The sequence below is a fragment of the Coturnix japonica genome, chromosome 30 (assembly GCF_054131305.1).
Source record: "Coturnix japonica strain WE chromosome 30, WE-NBRP24, whole genome shotgun sequence".
NCBI lineage: Eukaryota > Metazoa > Chordata > Aves > Galliformes > Phasianidae > Coturnix > Coturnix japonica.
The window spans coordinates 2,793,264-2,808,135 of NC_140692.1; the positions used below are offsets into that span (position 1 = coordinate 2,793,264).

At 48.7% G+C, this 14,872-nt stretch overlaps 1 pseudogene; it reads right to left on the reverse strand.

Annotated features, from left to right (window-relative positions):
* Positions 1–3,064: 3,064 nt before the first annotated feature.
* On the reverse strand, positions 3,065–7,681 carry LOC146755800 (olfactory receptor 14J1-like; annotated as a pseudogene).
* Between the last annotated feature and the right edge of the window lie 7,191 nt (positions 7,682–14,872).

Sequence of the window (14,872 nt, forward strand, 5' to 3'; positions counted from 1 at the left end):
CTCTCCAGCCTATCCAGATCCTTCTGCAGGGCCTCTCTACCCTCAGGCAGATCGACACTCCCTGCTAATTTGGTGTCATCTGTGAACTTACTGAGGGTGCACTCAATGCCCCCATCCAAGTCATCAATAAAGATGTTGAAGAGGACAGGTCCCAGCACCGACCCCTGGGGAACACCACTCATGACTGGTCTCCAATTGGATTTAACTCCATTCACCACCACTCTCTGGGCCCGGCCCTCCAGCCAGCTCCTTACCCAGCCGAGAGTGTACTCATCCAAGCCACGGGCTGCCAGCTTTTGTAGGAGAACAGCATGGGAGACAGTGTCAAAGGCTTTGCTGAGGTCTAAGTAGAGCACATCAACAGCCTTTCCTTCATCTATTAGACGGATCATGGGATCATAGAAGGAGATCAGATTGGTCAAGCAGGACCTGCCCTTCACAATCCCATGCTGGCTAGGTTGGATCTCCTGGTCTTCCCACACCTGCCACATGATCTCCCCAAAGACTATCCGTTCCATTACCTTCCCTGGCATCGAGGTCAGGCTGACAGGCCTGTAGTTCCCCGGATCCTCCTTACAACCTTTCTTGTAAATGGGAGTCACGTTGGCAAGCCTCCAGTCTTCTGGGACCTCACCCATTAACAGGGAGTGCTGAAAGATAATGGAAAGCAGCTCAGCGATCACCTCCGTCAGCTCCTTTAGCACTCTTGGGTGAATCTCATCCGGACCCACGGACTTGTGGCAGTCCAGTTGGAGTAGTAATTCCCTGACCACTTCTTCAAGAATCACAGGGGGTTCAGTCTGCTCCCCAGCCGAGACTACCAGGTCAGAGCGTGGGGAGCCCTGGGGATGACCGAGACGACTTGGCGAGGGATGTGAAAAACAATAAGAAAACCTTCTACAGGTACATTGGCCAGAAGAGACAGGCCAAAATGGGCGTACCTACTCTGGTAAATTTAAAAGGAGAAATGGCTTCAACAGATGAAGAGAAAGCTGAGGTGCTGAATGAGTTCTTCACCTCGGTCTTCACTGGTGGCCAGGATTCTAGTCTTTTTCACGTCCCTAAGTCTTGCACCCCCATACCTCCATGTGGGGACCAAGGAGGTAAATCCCTCCCCACTGTAAGGGTAGAGCAAGTCCGAGAGTGCCTCCTTAGACTGAATGAGTATAAGTCTATGGGGCCAGATGGCGTGCATCCCAGGGTCCTGAAGGAGCTGGCTGAGGTGGTTGCTGAGCCGCTCTCCATCATATTTGAGAAGTCGTGGCTGTCAGGTGAGGTCCCGGATGATTGGAGGAAGGGTCACGTCACTCCCATTTACAAGAAGGGGAGCAGGGACGACCCGGGGAACTACAGGCCGGCGAGTCTCACCTCTGTGCCTGGGAAGATTATGGAACAGATCCTCCTGGACAACATGCTTGATCGCATAAAGAACAAGCATGTGATCCGAGACAGCCAGCATGGCTTCACCAGGGGAAGGTCATGCTTAACTAATCTTGTGGCCTTCTATGATGGAGTGACGGCGTTGGTGGATGAAGGGAAGGTGACCGATGTCATTTACCTGGACCTGAGCAAGGCCTCTGACATAGTCCCCCATAACATCCTCATCTCCAAATTGGAGGGAGGTGGATTTGATGGGTGGACAACTAGATGGATAAGCAATTGGTTGAAAGGCCGCAGACAGAGGGTGGTGGTCAATGGCTCTATGTCCAGGTGGAGGCCGGTAACGAGCGGCGTCCCTCAAGGGTCTGTCTTGGGACCGGTGCTCTTTAACATCTTTATTAATGACATAGATGAGGGAATGGAGTGCACCCTCAGCAAGTTTGCTGATGACACCAAGCTGAGTGGTGCAGTCGATACGGTGGAGGGAACGGATGCCATTCAGAGGGACCTTGACAGGCTGGAAAGCTGGGCTCGGGTGAACCTAATGAGGTTCAACACAGCAAAGTGCAAGGTTTTGCACTTGGGCCAGAAGAACCCCAGGCACCTGTACAGGCTGGGAGGAGTTGTCCTTGAGAGCAGCTTGGCAGAGAAGGACCTGGGGGTCCTGATAGATGAGAAACTTAACATGAGCCAGCAGGGCGCTCTGGCAGCCCGGAAAGCAAATGGGATCCTGGGCTCCATCAGGAGAGGGGTGGTCAGCAGGGATAGGGAGGTGATCGTCCCTCTCTACTCTACTCTTGTGAGGCCCCATTGGAGTACTGTGTCCAGGTGTGTAGCCCTCAGTACAAAAAAGATATGGAGATTTTGGAAAGGGTCCAGAGGAGGGCCACAAAGATGATCAGGGGGCTGGAGCACCTCCCCTATGAGGACAGGCTGAGGGAGTTGGGTTTGTTCAGCCTGGAGAAGAGAAGGTTGCGGGGTGACCTCATTGCAGCCTTTCAGTACCTGAAGGGAACTTACTCCCAGGAGGGGAGTAAACTCTTTGAAAGGGCTGATAATAGCAGGACACGGGGAAATGGTTTTAAGTTGAAGGAGGGAAGATTTAGGTTGGATGTTAGGGGAAAGTTCTTTACTAGAAGGGTGGTTAGGTCCTGGAACAGGCTGCCCAGTGAGGTTGTGGATGCCCCGTCCTTGGAGGTGTTCAAGACCAGGTTGGACAGGGCCCTGGGCAACCTGATCTAGTAAATGTGTATGTTTGGTGGCCCTTCTAGGCACCAAACTTGGAACTACATGATCCTTGAGGTCCCTTCCAACCCGGGTAATTCTGTGATTCTGTGATTCTGTGACTTTTAAAGACAGACGTAAAGAAGGCATTCAGAACATCTGCCTTTTCCTTATCGTCTGTAATCACATTCCCAGCTTCGTCCAGTAAAGAATGGAGATTCCCCTTTGTCCTCCTCTTTCAGTTGATGTATTTGTAAAAGAGTTTCTTGTTTGTTTTTACCCCAGCAGTCAGCTTAGATTCAAGCTGGGCTTTTGCCTCTCTGATTTTCCCTCTACACATCTTAACAGCCTCTTTGTAGTCATTCTGAGTTGCTCTTCCCTCCTTCCACAAGCAGTAGATTCTCTTTTTCTCCCGCAACCTTAAGAACAGTTCCCTATTCATCCACGCCAGTCTTCTTCCTCACTGGCTCATTTTGGGGCTCAGGGGGACTGCCTGCTCCTGAGTCTTTAAGACTTCCTTCTTTAAGAGCGACCAGCCATCTTGGACCCCTTTGTTCGCTAAGACTGAATGCCAGGGGACTTCCCCTACTAGTCTTCTGAAAAAGTCAAAGTCTGCCCTCCGGAAGTCTAAGGTGGCAGTCTTGCTATTCTCCCTCCAGGTTCCACCTAGAATCAAGAAATCTACCATTTCATGGTCACTCTGTCCAAGACAGCCCACAACCTCGACATCTCCCACCAGACTGTCCCTGTTTGTGAACATCAGGTCTAGAAGGGCAACTCCTCTCGTGGGCTCTCTCACAAGCTGCATTAGGATTTTCTCCTCAGGAAACCCCCTTGGCTGGTTTGATGAAAACTAAAAAGAAAGTCTCAGGTTTTTGTAACAGTCAAACTCTGAACAAGTGAAATGTGATGAGGTCTGAGTTCTCAGGCTGCTCAGCCAACAGACACCCAAGCAGTGATCTCCCCATCATGGCATCTTTTAGGTTAGAAATGACCTCTCAGGCCATCCAACTTTAACTTGGATAAGATCTGCTTCAATTGTAATGCCCCCTCTTGTATTACCTGGGCCGTAAGATCAGAGGCAGATGTAGGAGATGTGGCTGTAGAGGGTGAATCTTCCAACCAAAATCCCATTATGAGTTGCTGCCATGTGACAGATGGCAGCAGAGGGGTAGCGTGACAGAATGGCATCTGATGTGGAAGCACACATGAAGCAACGGTGTGCCATTGAATTCCTCCAAGTGGAAAAAATGGCACATGTTGACATTCAGCAATGTTTGCTGAACATTTCTGGAGACCAAACAGTGGATGTGAGCAGAGTGAGGCAATGGGAGGTGTGTTTCAGCAGTGGTAACAGTGGGTCAACATTGCTGGTGCAGATGGTAATGAGCACGGCACATAGGCGCATCTTCCCTCCCCTCAGTCTCCCATCTCTGTTCTCCAGGCTTCTCCCAACCTCCTCATTTCAGTCATCTCATTAGCGGCAGCTTTCTGCCTAAGAGCCTATGCTCCAAGAATGGCTCCTGTAGGTGATGGGTAACTTTTACCAGAACTTTGTGCAAGATTCCTCTACAACAGACAATCCTGGAGGCAGAGACCACTTCTGTGTACAAAATGGAAGCAGTCCTGAAGGAAGCTTGGAAAGTTCTGACATGATAACCCATATCCAAGATCTTGTCTAGTGCAGGGTCTCACAGGGAATGAGGAAGAGGGGACCTGACAACGTCCTATGTGAAGTATAAGCAAAGTGGTTGTCGCTTTCCCTGGACTGGTGAGCTCATAGATCTGGTTGTTTGCCAGCTGGGGTAGGAAAACTCCTTGGGAGTTCCTACAAAGGGACCCATAAGTCGTATGTGGGGAACATAAGTTGTACGAGGGGTACCTTGTGCAATGATTTGTGTTGGGAGCTACAGGTTGAGGATGGTTACAAGAGTGGGAACAAAACAACTGGCGGTGGAGGGGTAAAGCTATTTGGGCTGCTGTACTGTGGAAGGACATTGCTGCCTGAACAAAAAATATGGTTATAAATGTGCATCATGTAGATGGCCATGTAACCAAGTGTCGGGCTACTGAAGAACTGCAGAATAACAATCAGGTAGATCGAGCTGCCAGAACTGAGGTGGCTCAAATAGACTTGAACTAGCAGAACAATGCAGAGCTATTTCTAGCCCTCTGTTCCCATGAGACCTCGGGCCATCAAGGAAGAGATGAGACATATACGTGGGCTAGAGACCGAGGGGTGGATTTAACTGTGGACGCTATTGCTCAGGTTATGACTGTGAAACATGTGCTGTAATTAAATGAGCCAAGAGGATGAAACGCCTCTGGGGGGAAGGGAGATGGCAGAATTATAGATATGAGGAGGTGAGCCATGTAGATGCTCATGTGCCTAAAAGTAAGGCTACTGAAGAACATAAAAATAACCATCAGGTTGATCGAGCTGCCAAAACTGAGGTGGCTCAAATAGACTTGGACTGGCAGAACAAGGGTGAATTATTCCTAGCTCGGTGGGCCCATGACACTTCGGGTCATCAAGGAAGGGATGCAACATATTAGTGGGCCAGAGACCAAGGGGTGGACTTAACTCTGGATGCTACTACTCAGGTTATTCATGACTGTGAAACATGTGCCATAATTAAACAAGCCAAGAGGATGAAACCTTTTTGGGGGGAAGGGCGATGGCAAAAGTATAAATATGGAGAGGCATGGCAGGATGATTATATCACTTTGCCACGATCTCTCTGTGGTGTTATGCAACCACAGGCTTGAAAAATACACAGTACCCCATGCTACCACCTGCATCACCGTACTGGGTCTGGATAGGCAAATCCTGTGGTGGCATGGCACCCCAGAAAGAAATGAGTCTGATAATGGGACTCATTTCAAAAATTCAATTCTGGATACCTCGGCCAGAGACCATGGCATTGAGTGGATTTATCATATCCCCTATCATACACCAGCCTCTGGTAAGACTGAATGCTTCAAAGGGTTGTTAAAAACTGTGCTGAAAGCAATGGGAGGCTGAACATTTAAGAATTAAGAACATGGCTAGTTAACACAAGTGGATCTGTCAGTAGAGATGGTGCTACACAGTCCAGCTCCCTACATACTGTAGAGGGAGATAAAGTCCCTGCAGTGCATGTAAAGAACATGTTGGGAAAATCTGTTTGGGTCCTTCCAGCCTCTGGAAAGTGCAAACCTCCCCTTGGAACCATTTTTGCACACGGTGCACTTGGTGGGTGATGCAGAAAGGTGGGGATGTTCAATGTGTACCACAAGGGAATGTGATGTTGGGGGAGTGAAGACAGTAATTCCATGACTATATATGTATACAGACTTGTGTGTGTAATGCATTTTATTTATTGTTTATTTGTACACAGATATGTTTTCTAAGCATGATATAGTGATGTACAATTAAGGGTGGAATGTCATGGTTTTGTCATTCTTTCTATTGGTATTCCACATATCACAGCTAGTAAAACAAGTTTTCCTCCTTAGGTCTTTGCCACTGCTATGTTTGTTTCCTAGAGCTGAGCTCCCACTTCCCTACCCCTTTCCCTTTTCCCTTCCCATTTGTTTGGGGCCAGGCGGACCACGGGTCTACTGCCCCCTCTGTCATGGACATAGACTGACCTAGATAAATCCATGACAGTGCTAGCAAGGAAACCAGCCCTGACACAGCCATTCATATTGCTGGCTACTGACTGCTGTCTTGGAGTGCTGCTGTAGAGGCAACAGGACTGTTGTCAGACACACAAGACCTTCAGGCCTGCACGGATGCGAGGACCTGAGAGCACTGTGGCTGTGTAAATGATGCCAGAATGAAAAGAGCACATTGTGCTGCTGTCCATGTCTGTACCTACCCCAGACCCAGACAAGGTAGGAAGAGAGAAGAGCTAAGGAAAAGTCTATTTTTAAAGCTTTTTATTTATTTCTTAACCTATTCAGGCATTCTGGTTCAATGTTTACACAAGCTCTGGGAGTAAGAAAGTGGAAAGTAGGTAGGAAAGAAGTAGTGAAATAAATTGCAACGTATTTGCAGATTAGAGTATTAAACAAAATAAAAAATACAAACAAGAATAAAACATAAAGAAACATCACAGTGAATTGTGTGATGAAGATGTGCAATTTATGTAAGCTGAAATAGTGCGTATTGCACCATGTTCCTGAGAGCCTGCTTGATCTCCCTGTTCCTCATGCTGTAGATAATAGGGTTCAGTGTTGGAGGAACCACTGAATACAGAACTGCCACTGTCAGATCCAGGAGTGGGGAGGAAAAGGAGGGTGGCTTCATGTAGGCATAAATGACAGTGCTGATAAATAGGGAGAACACGGCCAGGTGAGGGAGACACGTGGAGAAGGCTTTGTGCCGTCCCTGCTCAGAGGGCATCCTCAGCACAGCAAGGAAGATCTGCACATAAGACACCACTATGAAAACAAAGAACCCAAAGGCTAAACTGACACTAAAAATGAGAAACACATCTTCCCTGAGATTTGATTCTGAGCAGGAGAGCTTGAGGATCTGGGGGATTTCACAGAAAAACTGGTTGACAACATTGCCTTGGCAGAGAGGCAGTGAAAATGTACTGGCAGTGTGCAGCAGGGAATAGAGAACCCCAGTGCCCCAGGCAGCTGCTGCCATGGTAGCACAAGCTCTGCTGTCCATCAAGGTCCCGTAGTGCAGGGGCTTGCAGATGGCAACGTAGCGGTCATAGGACATGATGGTGAGAAGGTAATACTCTGCTGACATGAACAGGAGGAAGAAAAAGACCTGTGCAGCACATCCTGTGTAGGAGATGGCCCTGGTGTCCCAGAGGGCGTTGGCCATGGCTTTGGGGAGAGTGGTGGAGATGCAGCCCACGTCGAGGAGGGCCAGGTTGAGGAGGAAGAAGTACATGGGGGTGTGCAGGCGGCGGTCGCAGGCTACGGCTGTGCTGATGAGGCCGTTGCCCAGGAGGGCAGCCAGGTAGATGCCCAGGAAGAGCCAGAAGTGCAGGAGCTGCAGCTGCCGCGTGTCTGCCAACGGCAGCAGGAGGAACTCGCTGATGGAGCTGCTGTTGGGCATCTGCTGTTGTTGGGCTTGGAGTCCTGTTCAGAATGCAGAAGATAATGACAAGTCCAGACCATTCTCAGAGACACTCCTTCTGCTATACTATAGATGTTCTCCTTTCTGCTTTCTGCTGTATTGTAAAAGATTTTCTTTCCCTTTGCAAAATGTTCATTTAACTCCAGAATTTGAAGTTATTTTCATGAGCTACACCATCCCTTAAGGAGCAGAAGATGAGGAAGCTCTTACTTGCTTCTCATTTCCTAATCATATCAAAGCCTCCTGGATATTTTCCTGTTTAGCACAACTGCTTTTCAAGACTCCAGCCCCTATCTCTGTGCACTACAACTTCTCATAGAGAAATCAGCCTTTTTGCAATATAAGCGAACTATTAATGTCTGCAGAAAAACACAAGAACTGAAAGTGACTGTATCCTTTCGGAAAGAAAGGCTGAAAGCACAACTTGTGTGACTGTTCACAAAACAAGTGATGGATTGAAGAAATACCGGGGAGTCTCAGAACTGTGTTTTAAATTTTACAGCCCTTATTAGATTCCTGCCTCCAATCCTTTTTCCTTTCCTAGGAGCAGGGCATGGAAAATCTCTGCCTTCACTCTGCTCTTGCAGAGAACCCTCAGAAACATTCAGTTGTGCAGTGGAGCTGTGATCCCCCTGCCCCAGGCAGCAGCTGTGGCAGCACAAGCCCTGCCGGGGGGCTCCTTCCCCCCACACGTCTCCCCGCAGCGCCCTGGGCAGCTCCCCGGGCAGGCTGAGTGCTGAGCCTGGCAGGCGGCAGAGTCCCATACCCGGCACACAGCCCCTGGGGCACAGCAGGGACCCTGCTCTGCAGGACAGCCCTGGGCACCCGCCTGCAGCCCCGGCTGCACAGCCTGCAGCCGTGCTGGGACACGCAGCCCTCAGGGCTGTGCTCTGACTCTGCAGTATGGAAGCCCTCAGCTGGAGCAGAAGGCTTTTTCCACAGTAAAGAAACATGCAGTGCCTGCATCCAGATCTGCTATGGGATATCCCAAATTAAGTTAACCCTCTATGAAAAGCAGCTCATGGTCTGCAGTGAGACTTACTTTGTCATGGTCTGTGAGCAATGCTCCTGCAGAGAGCTCACAGCCCGCTCACACCACACACACCCTGCAAGCTCTCTTCACTTTCTCTCTTCTTTTTCTGTCACCTGCAGGCTGTGCTGTGCACGAGATCTGCTCCTGGGCACAGCTGTCTCTCTGCAGCTCTGCCCTCATTTATGAGCTCCCTGTGTCCCAGGAGCCTGGCCCAGCTCAGCAACAGATGATGTCATTTTTATCCTTCCCACTCATCTCCCCTGACATGTCCCTGGGTCCTCATGGCCAACAGCTCCTGAAAGACAACAGCATCATGACTGTGCTTTGAAATCTGCTCAATTAACCACCACATGTCCAGTGGTCAGTGACTGATTGGAGACATATAGCGAGTACTAATATAGTTTGTTTGATGAAGCACAAAGGGCAACCAGACGAGGAAGGCGAGGTTTGGACTTTCCCTGTGCAGGGCAGTGATCCAGCTGAGGCAGTGCAGGAGTCTCATCCCTTGACAGAAATCCTGGAGCTGAAATGAGATTCAGCTCCCCACAGAACCACAGGAGCTGGGATTCCTCTGATTCCGTTCAGAAGTGCACAAGGAGTTGCCTGCATGTGAGCTCCTGCTCTGAGTCCTCGGCCCTTCAGCAGGGACATAGCTGCTCACACACTGACACTGGGTGATGCCCAAGGTGCCTGGGCTGCTCCTGATGTGTGCCAGTGCTTGTAAACCGTGTGGTAAGTCCCTGAGACAGACACCTCCTTCCTGGGCATCAGCTGAGGGCCAGAGAGGGGATAGCACCGGCTGTCCGGTGAATTCACACGCAGCTGCAAGTGCAGCACAGGGCCTTCAGCAAAGCCATGCCCATGGTGTGTCCATGCTGCTACGTCAGCTCCAAGACCCACAATCAGTCTAATGTTTGTGTGCCACCTTCTGCACACTGATACCATAGATGAGCTATCCAGTCCGGCTATGTATAGTGATGCTTTTCAATTAGGATGTTTACTTCTGTGGTTTTGCACTAATGCAAACACCAACACACAAGAAGCTAGAAATCTTGGTAGAGCTGCTGGTTTGAGCTCCTGTTTGGACCATGGTGACACAGTTTAATGGCTTCCACAACTGCACTGTAGCACTGTAGCACTGTAGCAACTGGGGAGGTTGAGAAGGATCTTTGTCAACGCAGTAACAGTACAGAACTCATTGGGACATCCTGGATTGGTATCAGTTGCACAGTGCTGCTTTAAACCCAGCTATAAATAAAGAGACAATAAATTTTTAATGGATTATTTCTCTTTAATCTCTCTCCAGATATCCCTCCTTTTTGCTGAACAAGTTCTGATAACCTGAAGAAGATAACAAGATGGCATAAGGCACAGGAGATTCTTTAGGTTATAATGGGCCCCAGGGCGCATTTGATGCTGAGTCGATCAACCTCCAGTGCAGAGAGAAGTTTGCACAAAGTGCTCAACAACACAAAGTCAGAAGTAACAGTGAAGTTTCTTGGAGTATTAATGGGCCCACTGAGGGCCATTAACAAGCAAGCTTCCCAAGGGACTTGTTAGAGAAGATAACTGGAAGCCATGACTACAGGCAGGCAAAGGCACTGGCATGCTAAGAAACCTCTCCTTTGCCTTGCGAAGCAGACAGGTCAAGCCCTGATTACAAGACCAGTGGTAGAGAGATCCTGTCTCTCATGTTGGCTCCTGGCATTTCCTGGGGCAATGGGTTGGAATTTTGTATGATGTTAAATGATAGACATGGGGACAGAAGATCCCAGGCTGTGCATGTGGTGCAAGGACGCTGTGAGGTTCATGTCCCATATGAGACCTATGTTTCATCACAGGATGTGGGATGTGAGAAGGGCCCAGTCTGAACAAGCAGTCAATCCCTGTGAAACTGAACTTTATATCTCTCAGTTCCAGTGCCCTCCTTTGCACATTCTCCCAGAGTTTGAAGTCCTTTATGCTCTGTGGTGCCCAGAACATAGTGAGGCAGTAGCAATGCAGAGCAGAGGGATGATCCTTTCCCTCACCCAGCTGGCAATAAGTTGCTTCATGCACTCCAGGGGACCGTTGGCTTTCCTGGCTGCCTTGGCACACTGCTGACTCACATTCAGTGTGATGCTGACCAGCACCCCAACCCTTTCCAGTCAGACTCCTCTCCAGTGTCCCATATCCAGTCAGTGTGTATGTCCAGGGTTGCCCATAGCCAGGTGCACAATCAGGCACTTGTTCTTGTTATACTTTATGCACTTGGTGCTTACTACCAACTGGTACCCAGTTCTCTGACTTGTCCACATCTCTCTGCAAGTCCTCTCCACCCTCAGTCAAGGCAACAGCACCTCCTCATCTGGTCTTATCAGCAAACTTGCTCAGAACGTCTTCTAGTCCTGCATTCAAGTCATCTGCATAAACATGAAAGGAAAGTGGCCCCAAAATGGAACCCTGGGGACCCCGACAGTGACCATCTACCAGCCTGATGGAACCCACTGACTATAATCCTTTTGGACTGACCTACTGGCCAACTGCTCACCCACCACGTTGTGTTTCTGTCTAGCCATATGCAGAACATTCTGTCCAGAAGGTTGTTGTGAGAAACAGTGTCAAAATCTCCACTGAAATCCTCAAGGATTACATCAACTGGCTTCCCTTGGTCAACTAAACGGATAACTGTGTCACAAAATGAGCTTAAATTAAACAGGACCTTCGCCTCACAAACTTGTGTTGGCTGCGACCAATGACAGAATTGTCCTTCAGCTGTTTTTCCATAACTCCCACCATCATTTTCTCCATAATTTTACCAGGCTCTGGACTGACAGGTCCGTAATTGCCCATGTCATCTTTCTTGCTCTTCCTTACAATGAGACAACATTTGCCAGCTTCCTGTCAGCTGGCATGACCCTAGACTTCTTTAGATGCAATTGAAATGAGAGCCCAGAGCACACTAAGTTTTCATCATTGAAAGAAAGTAGATGTGCCATAGCTTTGCAATGCCTTGAACTCCAGAGTATGCCACAAATGGAGCAGAGGTGAAGATTTGCCTCTTCTGTAGTGAACTCATTCATTTGGTAAGCAGAATAACACTACCTGATACACGGGGACTGTGTCTCCACTCTTCTCTGCTCAGCTCACAGGGCAGAGGTTCAGGGCGTTGCTCTCATGTCAGTGCAGGTAAACTCACTTTAATCCTTTTTCCTCTGTAAATGCTTCCTCTATTTCTATGCTCAGATACACTTCCACATTCCCTCAAGTACACTTCCATATATCATTAACAATTACATTTTCTTATACCATCAAAACAGTTTGTCAAAACGTACAGTTCTTCAGTTCACATAAACTCCCTTAATACAGTCTGTATTCTTCAGTTATAAACACTGTGCCACAGAACCAGCACTGATTGAACCACCTCCCTCACACACTTCCTCGCAAGCAGTACATAGTATTACATAAATGGGTTGACATTCATTGGTTGGGTGGAATGTACACCTCTCCTCAGGACAATCTTACTAATCTACAGAGTACAAACTCCTGTCTTCTTACATACAAGCAGAAAGTACTTATGAGTGGACACACAACACAGTCTTTCACTTTGTCCGTGTCTGGCCATTTCCCTCACAGGAGGAAGGAAACATGGATCGGGACTCGGCACTCACCCTGCAGCTCTTCTGGGTCTCACTCACACCACACTCACTCTGACATTTAGATCAAAAACCATGGTTTATTCATACTACACAATGCTGACAATGTTTTCTAGATGGAATCTTAATAACACTCATACTCTGGTCGACCAGTTGCAAACGTTAATGTTTTTCCCAGAGTCGGCTTGACACACGGTACCAAACACTTAAAGCAGATGATAATATTGAACATACAACCTATAAGCCACATGATTACAACTTGGAGAACCCAGGCTACCATTTGACAGGCCATCCACTATATCCCATACCCATAGGAGAGACCAACCTAGGTCCCTCCTATTGCCAACCACCTGGGAGAGAGTATTTGTTCTTGTTTCCATTCATATGACATACAGTTCCTTTTCATAGGAACTCACCCAAGGAGTCTTCCTACCCCAGCTGGCAACCAAAGCCATGAGCTCACCTCCCTGGGAGCAGCACGTATGGCTGTAAACTGTGTAGGATGTCTCCTCAAGACATATGGGCTCCACTTACCATACACATACCTGGTCCAAATATGGGTGGTCCTTGTCTGTCCCTGCAGTGATCAGGTGAGGAAGGGAGTCCTTCAGAGAAATCTCAGGGTGCGCCAAAAGTGTCTCCCTCTCAGCTGGTCCTGCAGCGAACAGAGCTGGTCCCACCTGGGCCGCCAAATTGACTACAGGAATTGAACTCTATAACCTCTATAACTGATACAGTCTCCCATGACATACTTATACCAAAGTTGAGGAAGTATGGGATAGGTGAGTGGACAGTGAAGTGGGTTGAGAATTGGCTGACTGGCAGAGTGCAGAGGGTTGTCGTTGGCGGTGCAGTGTCTGGCTGCAGGGCTGTAACTAGCGGCGTCCCCCAGGGGTCTGTGCTGGGTCCGGTCATGTTCAACATCTTCATCAATGACCACCCGCAGCAAGTTTGCTGATGACACAAAGTTGGGAGGATTGGCTGACACACCTGAAGGCTGTGCTGCCATTCAGCGAGACCTGGACAGGCTGGAGAGCTGGGCAGTAAGACACCGGATGAGGTTTAACAAAAGCAAGTGTAGAGTTTTGATACTGGGTAGAAATAATTGCATGCACCAGTACAGGCTGGGGGAAGAGCTGCTGGAGAGGAGCTCTGCTGAGAGGGACCTGGGCGTCCTGGTGGACGACGCATTGGCCATGAGGCAGCAGTGTGCCCGTGTAGCCAAAAAAGCCAATGGCATCCTGGGGTGCATTAAAAAGAGCGTGTCCAGCAGGTCGAAGGAGGTGATCCTCCCCCTCTACTCTGCCCTGGTGAGGCCTCATCTAGAATATTGTGTCCAGTTCTGGGCTCCCCAGTACAAAAAAGACAGGGATCTCTTGGAAAGAATCCAGCGGAGGGCCACAAAGATGGTGAAGGGCCTGGAGCATCTCCCCTATGAGGAGAGACTGAGGGAACTGGGTCTGTTTAGCCTTGAGAAAAGAAGTCTGAGAGGGGACCTGATCCAGGTCTATAAATATTTGAGGTGTGGGGGGCAAAGAGGTGAGGCCAGACTCTTTTCAGCAGTGTGTGGAGGAGGGACAAGGGGAAACAGACAGAAACTGGACCATAGGAAGTTCTGCACTAATGTGTGCAATAACTTCTTTATGGTGAGGGTGACAGAGCACTGGAACAGGCTGCCCAGGGTGGTTGTGGAATCTCCTTCTCTGGAGATATTCAAGACCCGCCTGGATGCCGAGATGTGCAACGTGGTGTAGGGAACCTGCTTTAGCAGAGGGGTTGGACTCAGTGGTCTCTGGAGGTCCCTTCCAACCCCTACAATTCTGTGATTCTGTGAATATCAATGGGGTGGTTTGGATGGGGAAAGACTACCCCTTTGAATGACCTTTTGTCAGGGCATGTCCTGGGATTCCTAGGATCTTCAAAATGCAGCACTGCTTCTGTCACTGAAAAATGGGGCCCTGTGTGGGACGGAGGGAGGGTCCATGAGTCCCTGGCCCACCTGACTGAGTATTTCCATGGTCTTAGCAAAGACATACGTACAACTTGAGAATGACAGTTAGCTGCGTTCATGGTGGCATGGCCACTGCTGATGGCCTTGAACTGTCTGAACATAACTGAAGAGGCTCAGGCTGATGCAAATCAGCTATTGAATGATAGTGTTGAAAAACTGGAAAGACAGGTGGCAGTTTTGATGGGGAAAAAACCTAATTCAATCATTCTCCTATGGAAGATCAGGAACATCTCTCTGGAAGACCATGGGGACCCTGTACAAGGGAATCTGTATAAAATGGACTCTGTAAATGAAGGCACTAAAAGGTCAGATTTTGAGGTTCCATTTGGACTAGATCTATTTGAGATCTGACTGATTGTAACCCAAAAATGAAAAAAAAAAAAAAAAAATGCAGGATAGGCTGGTGGGAGTGCCCTGACCAGTGTCCAACCCCCCAAACCCTGCTGCCCATAATACAGCAGCTGAACTGATGGATATAGTACAGTGGTTTAGACAGAAACCAA